The sequence below is a fragment of the Rhinolophus sinicus genome, linkage group LG05 (genome assembly GCF_036562045.2).
Source record: "Rhinolophus sinicus isolate RSC01 linkage group LG05, ASM3656204v1, whole genome shotgun sequence".
NCBI lineage: Eukaryota > Metazoa > Chordata > Mammalia > Chiroptera > Rhinolophidae > Rhinolophus > Rhinolophus sinicus.
This window is the reverse complement of record NC_133755.1, coordinates 108,824,910-108,838,615: the sequence shown is the minus strand read 5'-3', so window position 1 is coordinate 108,838,615 and position 13,706 is coordinate 108,824,910. Positions and strand designations below refer to the sequence as shown.

The following is a 13,706-nucleotide window of genomic DNA, read 5'->3' as shown; positions in this document are numbered from 1 at the left end:
ATCTTTCACCTGTTATAATTAACACTTGTTCATTGTGACACTGTAAATGACTTCCCCTTGAAAACAAGCCCCACTACTAGACGACATTCAGATAATAAAAATTGAAAATTAAAAAAATAAAATCAAGGATAGACTAGAGAAGCTTCTCTTCAGAAAGGCCTTGAAGGTGAGTTTTTCCAGGTGTGCCCCACCCAAAAAAGAGAAAAATAATACTTCCTGGGTCAAATCCAACCCCAGCCCCAAGAGGTCCTCTGAATTCTGACGGGTCCTTCCTGAGTCTGAGGGCTTGGCTTCTGCTTCAGGATTAGTCCGGGAGTCCCAGATCTAACTGAATGCTGTGATGTTCCCAATGGCATATACATAGCTTTTTTGCCTAGAATGTAATACTATTGCTTCCATACCGTCACTTTTTTTTTAAAAAAACAGCTTTGCTGAAGTATAATTGATAAACTCTGGTTTCTCTTCGGATCATAGAAATCTTTCACCTTTTACATTACATTTTTTATATGAATAAAATTCAACCCCCTTAGCCTGGCACATAGACCTTTCAGAAAAGCATCCTAGCCTGCCCTTTCAGCTTTCTCCACCCTCCCAGACACTCTCCCCACCTGTATTCATTAACCACATGGGATTTCTCACCATTCTTCAAATTGCCTTGATCCTTAAAGCCACCAGATACTCCCTTTATCACACACTGGCTCTCTATCTCACCTGGCAAATTTATACTTATCCTTCGAGCCTCTACTTTTCAGATCTTCTATGAAACTTTCCCCAGTTCCCTCAAAATGGCGTTGTCCGTACTTCCAGAATCTATCATACATAAAAATCTAAAAGTTGCTACTACATTCCATAATAGCTAATCGTTAACATATCTGTCTTCCCAGAGAGAAATAGCTCAATGTGAAGGAACATGTCTTCATTCACCCTTAAACACTCAGTGCCTGGCACACAGGGAGTACTCAATATAATTTGGGATTTAAATGAAACACTTTGTTAGAACTTCTTCTTTCACTGGCCTCAAAGCTGAACTTAGAAATGATAGTGACAATATATCATAACATATTTTTTCAATATAGCTCTCATAAGTAAAGGGAATGTTATACATTCTTATCATGAGTAAATTAGAAGAGGGCTGGTCAACGTGAAAATAATAGAATTGTTCAGTATCTGTATCTACAAGCTTTTGAGCCCCACAGAGGAAGAAATGCCAACAATTGATTGAATTATATTTGATAAATACACTGTGCCTATGTGCCTAAGTATCACTGCCTTGGGGTCCAGGACACAGTTAGAAGGTCATTGAATCCATGCCACCACCTTCCAAAGCACCCCACACACACACACTCAGCCATAAGCCATGGGGCAACTCTGGCACCTGAGGGTGAGGATAAGCAGCTATGAGTAGCGCTTGGCTGGGTCCCACAGAGCCACATTTTCATGGAGGGGACTCACAGCAAAGACAGGGATGACATGAATTGACAAGGAGGTTAGAACAACAAGAACAGAAGCATATTTGCTTTTGAACATGAGCACATCTGCAACACACTTGGGGCTCCCAGAAGTAAGGAGCGTAGCTTTTAGGAGGGACCCGAGGTTCTATACAAGCACAGGTAGAGCGTAGGCATCATAACAATTTAGGTGCTGATATTAATATGACATCATTTGTACCCACAACCTGTGGCCTGCGAACATTTAGATTATTTGAGTTAGAATGAAATCAGCATTATAGGGAAAGTATTTTAAAAGTGTATTGGATCACACACAAAAGAAGGAGATCTACCTGAGGACATTACTGAAGTCTGTGTGTAGAGAAGGGAGAATGTGTTCTAAGCTTTCTAGGATACGTAGGATTCCAATCGGCAGAAATAGTGGACAGATCATGACAGGGAGAAATAGGTACACACAGACAGTTTAGAACAACTCTGAGGTTGTTAGCATTGGAGAGAGGACATTGATCACCAGTAACTTTGAAAGAGAAATTTCCATAGTGTTCCAGAAGTCCTAGTCAGATATGAGTGGGTTAAGGGATATGTGAGGAAGTTAAAGTGGTCAGTAACATTATTCCTTCGGGAAATTTGGTAGTAAAAGATATTGTCAAGGGAAAATGTTTCTAGAACAGGGAAAGATTAAGTATATATCTGTAGATTAAGAGGCTAGGATTCTGTGGAGAGTGACACTGAAAACAGAAGAGCAAAAGGATCATGGGTGGATCAAGGTCTTAGAGGAGGCTGACTAGGAGAGGATTAAAAACACAAGTGAAGGGGTTAACCGGTGAACACAGGAGAGTCGCTTCTGGAGCGGACAGCTGAAGCAGAGAGCAGGAATTGAGATGGTTCAAACGAGAAGAGTAACTTGGGTACAAAACATCTGGTCAATTCAATCTCCTTTTCAACCAACTAGGTGTTAATTCTACATGGCGCTATCACTTCTGTCCATATTAATTAAAATTTTCACTGAACCTGTGATTGCTTTCAAATTACATAGCTATTGCCATGGTGAGAGGAATTATTAAAGTCAATTATTTGAATATTTTTTTTCAGTTTAAAATTAGAAAAGTGTCACCTAATCTGGGACAAATGCATTTTAGGGAATGTAAAACTGACAAAAATGAGGCAATGATCAAATATATGGTGATGGAAGGAGAACTGACTCTGGGTGGTGAACACACAATGGGATTTATAGATGATGTAATACAGAATTGTACACCTGAAATCTATGTAATTTTACTAACAATTGTCACCCCAATAAATTAAAAAAAAAAAAAAATGAGGCAATGGACAAAATGTACCAAGCTTATGTGAGTCACATAAAGTAACATAAGCAGTTTTTTGGCTATCATGCTTATTTTCTGATTAGCCTTTGCGGCTATGTTGAAAGAATTGAAATTGTAATAAATTAATGATTTATTAGCTGACACAATTATTCTTCCTTGATGGACATACATTTGGAAGTTTATCACTGAAATCCTAATCAGTTTTTACTATCTGATTCTGTGTCTGAGGATGAGGATTAGACTATCCATTGCTATTTTATGGAACATGGAGTCATTCCTATGAATCTACAAAAAAATCTGTAAAGTTGTTATCAAGTTATACTTAAGTACTAGTATAACAAAACATCACTCATTACTACATTCAACTATCTGGCTAATTCATACATTTGTCATGCTTAAATTTTGGTTTATAACAATTACAATAGCAATACATTTGCAACTACTGAAAATTAATAATTAAATAATCCTCACAGCATTTTTATGGGCCAAATAAGATTAAAGATGACTGAAGTTCATGCTTGCATGCTTTCTTTCTTTTGTATACTCTGAAAACCCATAGTGCACACTCCACAGATACATACATACAACACCCACCCAAGCAAAATCTCTGCTGTCCCTTATAACATTTGATTCATTGGATAAAAAGATGAGTGAAGAAATAAAAATAATTTAACGTATTCCTACAGTAGAAGTAGATTAATCAATTCCTGCCCAAACAGAACACCTTAATTCTATTACTTTATGAATGCATTTGCATTATTATGACTCCTAAGTAGTACACTTAACTAGTACCTCACTAATAGTAGTAGGTAAATGACAAAAGGACATTTTAAGATGATCATTCACATGTAATTAGCCATAATGAATTAGGAAATCAACTCCAGCGATCTGCTGTAAAGCGTTGTACCTATATCAACAATAATGTACAATTAAAAATGTGTTAAGGTGGTAGATATGTTAAATGATCTTTCTAAAATAAAACAAAACAAAAACAAAATAAAATTGATATGAATGTTGTAGAATGTTGTATCCATATGATCAATTACTGATAGTTTTTACTTTGCCCCAAGCAATATTTAACTGTAGGAAATTTGAAGGAATTTCAAATTTCAAGGAAAATCACAACTTTCAATTTGATGTGATGATAATATGAAATGTTTCCAAAACTGGTAAATGGAAATACTGAACTGATAAAATTCTTATTATATCATATGATATTTTAGTAATATTAGAGAAGGTCATCAAGAGGATGTGAACTCAGGCTGACTGCAAGCTGGACCTGGGCAGTCAGAGGCTCCTCACCTCCTCCCTTCCTTGGGATGTGCCTTCTGCACCTTTTTCACACCAGGAGCCATTTCAAAGACACAGCCTTGAGAGAGTAATGTGTTGCTGAGACCATCTGGACTATGTACATGACTAAACCCATCAAGGCCTCTATACAGCAGCACCTCGAATAACATCATTTCATTCAACATTGTTTCATTGTAACATTGATGAGAAGAAAAAAAAAATTGATTTCTGGCCAGGGCCACCGTCTGTGGGAATTTGCACTTTCTCCTTTGCACTTTCTCCCCGTGTCTGCATGGGTTTCCTCCAGCTACTTGTTTCCTCTCACATCCCAAAGATGTTCACGTTAGGTGTATGGGCCTGTCTATATTGTCCCAGTCTGAATGAGTTGTGGATGTTTTTGTGTGCCCTGAGATAGAAGGGTGTCCTGTCCAGAGTGGATCCTGCCTTGTACCCTGAGCTGCCAGGATAGGTTCCAGCCACCTACAACCTTAAACTAGAATAAGCAGGTTGGAAAATAATTATCTTCTTTTTATTAATCTTTCTTAAATGTATGTATAGCTCATATTTATTTCAATGTTTAGTATTATAATTGTTTTGGGTCTTTATTTAGAAATTTAGTGATGTTTTTGCGACCAGAAATATACCATAGTGATGTAACTCTGTATCAATTAGCCTATGGAAAAATTGGTTTTGTTATATGTTGTTTAGCTTAAAGTAACAGTTTCCAAGAACCTATCAATAATGTTAAATGAAGACTTACTGTATAAAGTTTTAAGATTCCAGCTGACAGTTACAGAGATCTGTTTGTCTTATGGAACCTCAAGACAAGTCTCGTATATAAGTTCCCTTGCTTATTAAACCTTCTACCTACCAATCTGGGGTGGTTTGGCTTTCTTGGATCTCTCCTTGCCCTCTGTGTATGGGGGCCAATTTCAGATTTCACAAGGAGAACTCCCAATATTGAGAGCCAACAAGTAGTCATTTCCATATAAAGCAATTTGTTATTAAAACATATTAACATTTGTGAATTTTCTAGAGAAAAATAAATTCTATTGATGGAGAAGAAAATATTTCCATGCACTTTTAAAATCTGTATAACAACACTCTTAAAATTCTGTTCTATCTAATATAATATATATAATTTGGCTAAGTTGTACCTTTTAAAGAACTTAGTAATTGTGAACTTATCATGCTTTTCTTTTCATCTTGAGAGTGTATGACTTAATGACTTGTCTCACATTTTTGATATGCCAAACTATAATTAAGGAAATACAGTGATGACATAAGAGTTATGTGTAACAGTCAATCTCATGTAAACAGTGGGACAACTTTTTAACTAAGTCACATTTCCTTATATGGGAAGCTTGCTATCTAAAAAATAATTGAATGCCCCAAATGAAAACCCAAGGGATACATAAATAGTCATCTCTGTAGTTGAATGGAATCGTGAAGTAATCCTCCTGAAACATTCAGCAATTAGAAGCTTCAGTATCAGAGTTCTGAATTTAATTCTGAGCCTTGGAATGTAACCGGTTTTGAAAACTTGGAGACGTCCCAAAGAAGAGCAATAAAAATGAGATATGGGTTAGAAAACAGGCCCTTGAGAGGGACCGAATGAAATTTAAAAATCAGCCTGTGTGTGATACTTAGGAAAGTTCAGTCTTCATGAGACAAGGAGTGGGATTGAGTTCTGTAGCCCATACTTGAATGATAGAAGGCGATAATCTCAGTTTCTTCTTGAGTCAAGGCAAGAGAAAAGCATAGCTTTTCCTTGCGCTGTGTATCTCTCCAGCAGGGTCCAGAAAGGCATGACAAGACCTACATTCTTTCTCCAGTGTAATCCCAGAGCCCAGTAAAGTGCCCAATCCACAATGATGCTCAATAAATGCTTGTTGAATAAAACGGTGAGCTCTAGACTACACTGCATTCATTTCAGTGACTTTTTGAATGCGACCTCTTCTCTTCAGCAGAAGAGAAATATTTCAGCATCCCCTGATACTTACATAGTAAGTTATGGCTTCTACTTGTAACTGTTACGAGTTTTTACTTAACAAAATAAAATTTTTAAATAACAATGTCTAATGTTATTGAAGATATTGGGTAATATGCAGAATAGTTGGATAAAACAATGATGGAACATAATTAGAAGTATATATCAAGATCTTTAAAAATGAACTAGGAATTCCACTTCAAAAAATCAATCTTATGGAAATAATCCAAAACACAGAGAAAAACAACTTTCTAGTCTGTTGTAATGTTATTTGTAATAATAAAAATCTGGAAATAGTATAAAGGTCTGTGTAGAAGAGACATGCCCATGGAATGAATCATACAATAGTAGCAAAGACAGGGTACAGATCATCTTACAATATGTATAATAGCTTTTCCCATATTCTGGATTGTTCCCAAGGGAACTGGTAAGGTCCAGAGAACTTGAAAGCTCCCTAAAAAAAAAAAAAAGAACCACTACACATCTTCCAAATAAATATATAATTTGGGGTTTTCCAGTTGCTGAGGATTATTGTGTTAATGAAAACATGAAATGCAAATGAGAATATCTTCTACCAGCTTTTTCCTCCTATAAATCTGTAAAACCAAATAGCCCTTGCTCCCAGAAAGCAACCACCAATTTAATGAAAGACAGAGAGAGAGTCACCTCTTCACTGGAGAATTATTAATCTGTAACAAAAGCTAACGGGACCGTATCTGTCAGTTAATGCCACTGTGTCTAGCTACTCTATCCAAGCTCTTATTAAAGTTAATCTATATTGATTATTTTTTTCACATACAGCCTCATTTCCCCCCATTCTTAGGAACTGTTTCAGTTGCCAGCAGCTCATAGGAATCATCCTAAATCAGAGAAACTACAGGCTTGAAACACTTGTAAGCATTCCCTTTTCCCCTTTTTCTGTTAATGGGTCATAGCACTCTAATCTGCTGAACCCAAGATGGCCTCAGAATCCTGAGAGCCACTAGGTATCAATCATAGAACTTGAGAGATAGGGCTCTTTACCATCCTTGAATTCAATAATAAATCAGAAAATTCACTTCCTTGGTACATTCTAAATTGATTGTTTTCCTCGTGGGCCAGTTGAAATAAAGGTGTGTTGCCCTTTCAGAATCAACAGTGTGCAGAAATTCAACATTCATCAACTCTTCTAAAATATTATATATCTGCTAAGACATTTTTATTTATAACATGTTTTAGACACCACTAATGAAATATAAGGAATATATTATACCAAGAAAATAAGTTGCTCCATAGTATATACATGTTTTGTGTATAATTTCTCTCAAAACTACACTATTTCGCCCTGATAATTGCCAAATCACAATTTAAAGATAATCAGGGTATGATCATCTAGGATATAGTTTTCAATATGTATAAAGATAATGAATTATTATTTCCACATAACAAGGGGTACCTGTAGATAGAAAAAGCCAGGAACTTTCCTTTTGAGAGACAATTCTAGAAAACCATTTAGCATGCCACCCAGAATCTTTTAAAGCCCCCAAATATTTACCATTTGCTATCCCAAGGAATATTGAAGAAATGGACATGAATTTAAAATAAAACCAAACATAAAAAGCCCCTCAGATGTTCCCTGAACTCGTGCTCAACAACGTTTGTTTGGAGGGCCCTTGGGAAGCAGCCTTTGGGGTTCCCACATTAAGCCATGCTTAAGGCACCAAGTGCGCGCCATAGCTAGGTATCTGACCAACACACTCATTAGATCTCTCCCCTCATAAATCTCACTTGGAAGATGCCAGAACAATATAAACAAGCTCAGGCACAGAAAGAATCCCCATTTTCCATACAGAATAGCATATGCCTTTTCCCATGCTGATTCTGCAAGTCAGCTTATTTACAAATATATAAATAGCTGCAACTTTACTCCTGTCTCATTGAAAAATCAAAATGGCATCATGCGAGAGAAGCATCCTAGCACACTTGGCTCAATGAGTGAAGTTAAGTGGAGATGAGCCAAGCTACTTGACACTTGCTAGTCAGCTTAACCAGATACCTTCTGGTTTCCTGCAGTGGAGGTACCAAGGTTGTGCTGCATGGAGCCATAGAATTCACTTACATTGATCACCCAGTGATTCAGAGCCAAAGGTCAGAACATAAATTTCAAATTGTATCTGATATTTATTATCACACCTATTCAAAGGGGAATAATATTGCCTAAATGTGGCAGCAAGCTTTCCAACTACTTACAGTCAGTTAAGTCTTCTTACATACAGGCCTGATGAATTTTAAAAGATTTTCACATCAATCCTTTAGCCACCAGGCCAAAGTTACAGGGGGTTAAATCATTAGGAAGAGGGCAGGAGATAAAATGTATTTTAAGTTTAGGAAGATAATATCTTGCCTTTCTTGAACTCATTAATTAAAATTATGTACTAATAGAAACATCTAAACCAATATACAGAGGGTGCCAGAAAAAAAATAAATAAATAAAACAACAAAAAAACGCATTCATATTTTAAGAAAGGAAAAAAACTGTATTAAAATTGTGATACTCAATATGTACCAATAACAAAAGATGACTACAAGTCATGCGTATACATGTTTTTGGCCCCCCCTGGTATATAAGAGATACATATTAACTTTTCTTTACTGCACATGAATACCCAAAGGTGAAACTGCCTTGCCCTGAGGTTATGCCTACATGTGAAGCCAACTAAAAGCCACCCAGGAGAGCACAGGTCTGTAAGGTACATCTGCTGAAGTGCCCCGCCTTACAACTGTCCATTCATTATATCCTGCAATATCAAATTACTCTCTTCCTTAACACTCTTATTTCTTACTAATTAATGAGCAGTTTATTTTAAGGAACCATATCATTAAACTCAGATTTCTAAAGGATCACAAAACAGAAGGCTTAAAAGAAACTTTTCTCAAAAAAAAAGTGAGTTAGAAACATGGTTTATATGGAGTATCTGAAGATAGGCAATGAGATGATTAACACTATTTCCCTTTGAGAATTCAAATGCAGAGATTCTCAACCACTCTGTCTGGTCACTTAAATATTAGGCTGCCCAACAGGAAGTAAAACATTTATATATGCTTTCACATGAAAACAGCTGCGGTGCACTCTTTATTTATTTATTTATTTATTTATTTATTTATTTATTTATTACTTTGCATTTTCCCAATTGCTAATGATGTTGAGCATCTTTCCATATACTTATTTGCTATCCATATACAAGTATAAGTGAGATCATATGGCATTTGTCTTTCTCTGTCTCACTTATTTCACTTAGCGGAATACCCTCTAGGTCCATTCATGTTGTTGCAAGTGGTAAGATTCATTCTTTTTCATGACAGAGTAATACTCCATTGTATATATGTACCACATCTGCTTTATCCAACCATCTATTAGCGGCACTTAGGTTGTTTCGATGTCTTGGCTATTGTAAATACTGCTTCAGTGAACATAGGAATGTATATATCTTTTTGAATTAGTGTTTTGGATTTCTTTCGATAAATACCCAGGAGTGGAACTACTGGGTCATAAGACAGTTCTATTTTTAATTTTATGAGGAACCTCCAGCTGTTTTCCATAGTGGCTGCACCAATTTGCATTCCCACCAACAGTGCATAAGAGTTCCCTTTTCTCCACATCCTCACCAAGATTTGTTGTTTGCTGCTTTATTGATGATGGCCATTCTGACAGGAGTAACATGGTATCTCATAGTGGTTTCATTTGCATTTCTCTGATGATTAGTGATGTTGAGCATCTTTTCATATGTCTGTTTGCCATCTGTATGTCCTCTTTGAAGAAATGTTTAGGTTCCCTGCCCATTTTTTAATTGGATTCTTTTTGTGTGTTTTTTGGTGTTGAGTTGTAGGCGTTTTTAAAATTTTGGATAATAACCCCTTATCAGATGTATCTTGGCAAATATCTTCTCTCATTCAGTATGATGTCTTTTTTTTGATAATTTTATTTGCTGTGCAAAAACTATTTAGTTTGATGTAGTCCATTTGTTTATTTTTTATTTTGTTTCCCTTATCTGAGGAGATACAGCAGTAAAAATATTATTAAGGTTAATGTCTGAGAGTTTACTTCCTTTATTTTCTTCTAGAAGTTTTGTGGTTTCGGATCTTATATTTAAGTCTTTAGTCCATTTTGTTTATTGTTGTATATGGAGTAAGAAGGTGGTCCACTTTCATTTTTTGTGTGTATCTGTCCAGTTTTCTCAGCACCATTTATTAAGTAGACTGTTGTTACCCCAGTGTATATTCTTGCTTCTTTTGTTATAGATTAAATGACCATATGTCCTCTTGTTGGATTGATCCCTTTATCATTATGCAATGTCCTTTTTTTTGTCAATTATAATAGTCTTTGCTTTAAAGTCTATTTTGTCCAATATAAGTATTGCTACCCTAGCTTTGTTCTAATTTCCATTTGGGTGAAAAAATCTTTTTCCATCTCTTCACTTTCAGTCTATGTGTGCTTTTGATCTGAGATGGGTCTCTTGTAGACAGCATATACACGGATCTTGTTTTCTTATCTGTTCAGCTACTCTATGGCTTTTGATTGGAGCATTTAATCCATTTACATTTAAACTGATTACTGATGGGTACATAGTTATTGCCATTTCATTGTTTATATTTTTGATCTTCTTTTGTTTTCCCCCTTCTTCTTAAAGAAGTCCTTTAAATGTTTCTTGTCATGCTGGCTTGGTGATAATGAACTGCTTTAGCTTTTTTCTTGTCTGGCAAGCTCTTTAACTCTCCTTTGATTTCAAATGATAGCCTTGCTGGGCAAAGTAGTCTATGTTGTAGGCTCTTGTTTTTCATCACTGAATATTTCCTGCCAAGCCCTTCTGGCCTGCAAGTTTCTGTTGAGAAATCAGATGACAATCGTATGGGAGCTCCCTTGTAAGTAACTTGTTGTCTTTCTCTTGCTGCTTTTAGGATTCTTTGTCTTTAACCTTTACCATTTTAATTATAATGTGTCTTGGTGTGGGCCTGTTTGGATACTTCTTGTTTGGGACTCTCTGTACTTCCTGGGTTTATACGTCTATTTCCTCACCAGGTTAGGGAAGTTTTCAGTCATTATTTCTTTACATGGTTACTCGATCCCTTGCTCCCTCTCTTCTTCTGATATTCCTATGATGCAAATGTTGTTATGCTTGATGTTGTCCCAAACTGTGTTCATGTTTTTTAATTATTCTTTTTGTTTCTCCAATTGGGTGCCTTCTGCTACCTTGTTTTCTAAATCGCTGATTCGATTCTCTGCTTCATCTATTCGTTTACTGATTCCTTCTAGTGCATTTTTTATTTCAGTTTTTGTATTCTTTATTTCTGACTCGTTTTTTTTTTTTTTTATGGTTTCTATGTCCTTCTTTATGTTTAATATCTCTTTGTTGAAATTCTCACTAAGCTCCTCAAGCATTCTTATAATCAGTGTTTTAAACTGTCTCTTGTAGGTTGGTTGCCTCCATTTCATTTAGTTCCCTTTTTGGAGGTTTCTCCTGTTCTTTTATTTGGGACGTTTCTTTGTTTCCTCATTTTGGCTGCCTCTCTGTGTTTGCTTCTATGTATTAAGTAGATCTCCTATGACTCTCAGTGTTGTCCAGGTGGCTTTATGTTATATGTGTCTTGTATGGTCCAGTGGCACAGTCTCCCTGATCACCTGTGCGTGTATTGCGGGAGTATCCTTTGTTTGTGTTGTGTGTATGCTCCTGCTGTAGTTGAACCATGATTACTTTTGGCACATCGGTGGGTGGGATTGACTCCCAGGCTGACTGGCTGTGAGAACTGGCTATACCCACAATGCGTGAACTGCTGTGTGAGGGCTGACCCCTCAGAGAAGTCTTTGCCCCAGAGAGCTCTTTTACCTGTTGAGACCACCCTTTCGGTGTGTCACCTTTGGGGCTAACCTGTGGTGCTCTGGTGTGTTCTGAAGCCGGTCTCTGGGTGTATTATTTCTGGTGTCTCTTGGGAGGGACTCCTGTGCACACCAATTTCAGCCTTGCCTGTGGTCAGCTTGGGACTATCTGGTAGGGGCTACAATGCAATATGTGGTTGGTTGCTGCCTGTGCTGGACCTCTAGGCATGTGGGGGTGGCCTCGCTGTGAACTGAGGTTGGCTGCCACCAGTAATGGGCCTGGGGCAACTTAGCAGAAAGCCTAGGGACCCCTATGCCTGTTGCCACCTGCCAGTTGCCTCTAAGGTTCAGCCATTGCAAAAGCCTCCTTAGGTGCGCGAGCTGGGCTGGTTCACCCAGTGTTGAGGTGTCTTGGGGAATGCGGGACTAGCTGGGCAGGGTGGGGTCCCAGGGAGTCACAGGTGTGGCTGCTGATTTTTTAAAATTTTATTAAAGTTTATTGGGGGTGACAATGGTTAGTAAAGTTACATAGGTTTCATGTGTACAATTCTGTAATACATCAGCTATATATCACATTGTGTGTTCATCATCCAGAGTCCATTCTCCTTCCATCATCATATATTTGACCCCCTTTACCCTCATCAACCACCTCCCTCCCCCCTTACCCTCTGGTAACCACTAAACTGTTGTCTGTATCTATGAGTTTTTGTTTCTTTATTTGTTTGTTTTATTCATTTGTTATTTTCAGTTTTATAGCCCACATATGAATGAAATCATATAGTTCTCAACTTTTTCTGTCTGACTTATTTCGCTCAGCATTATAATCTCAGGATCCATCCACGTTGTCACAAATGGCTGGTGATTTTTAAAGCTAATGCAGATTCAGTTCTTGCAGCAGTGCTGGAACTGTCACCACTTCACAAAACACTGAGAACACAGTGACCAGCCACCGCTCACCTCAGGCCCACATTGTCCCTAGACCCACCCAAGAGAGGCTGTAGAAAAAGTTGTGACAGACTGTCCATTACCGAAAGTTTCCCAAGTTGCCATTGGCTGCTATAAAAACCTTATTCAGGCTGTGGGGCAGGGCTGCCACCCAGGAGTCTAGCATGATTCTGGTTGATGCAGACTATTCTGTGTTGCATTTTAAACCAAGAAGAATTGTGATGCTTTCTTCATTGTAGTGTTTTCATACACTGGAATACTCATCTAAGACTCAAAGACAAAATATCCTGACTATATAAGCTATAACTGCCTTCCTGATGACTCAAGCTTTCTTAAGTACTATTGACCCATCCTCCAGTTATAGATAGCCACACATAAGGGGAATTATTATTAACCTGTATAGTTGACCAATTGTCAATAATTAAATGGCAAGTGATTCTTTTTTAATCCCAGGTTTATCAGTAGAAAAAGAATAGTAAAGACAACAAAGGAAATCTTTGGTAAATCCATTTTGAAATGAAATGAATATCAAGAGCAACAATAAAAATGAAAAAAACAGTTTTTCTCTACGATTTATCCTATACAATATATAATATGAATACCTAAGGGCTAAGTTCTTTTAATTTATCATGAAGCTTTTCTATATGCATAAAGCATGTAGAAATATAAATAATAAATATCAGCCTTTTGTCTGTAAGTGTACATTGTGCCTTATGTTTTAAAGTTTACACTTTAAAATCTAATTTTCGTCATGTCTACTTTAAACATAAATAACGTTTTTTCGGAACCAAATTTAATTTCTATTCTCTAAAGATTATGCATCTATCTGTACATGTAAATGGCATTTACATCATAGA

General features: G+C 36.9%; 1 protein-coding gene across 1 annotated transcript in view; it reads right to left on the bottom strand.

Moving 5' to 3' along the window:
* The window catches only part of COL19A1 (collagen type XIX alpha 1 chain), a 313,236-nt gene that overhangs the window by 274,779 nt on the left and 24,751 nt on the right, over window positions 1-13,706 (bottom strand). The window lies entirely within an intron of this gene.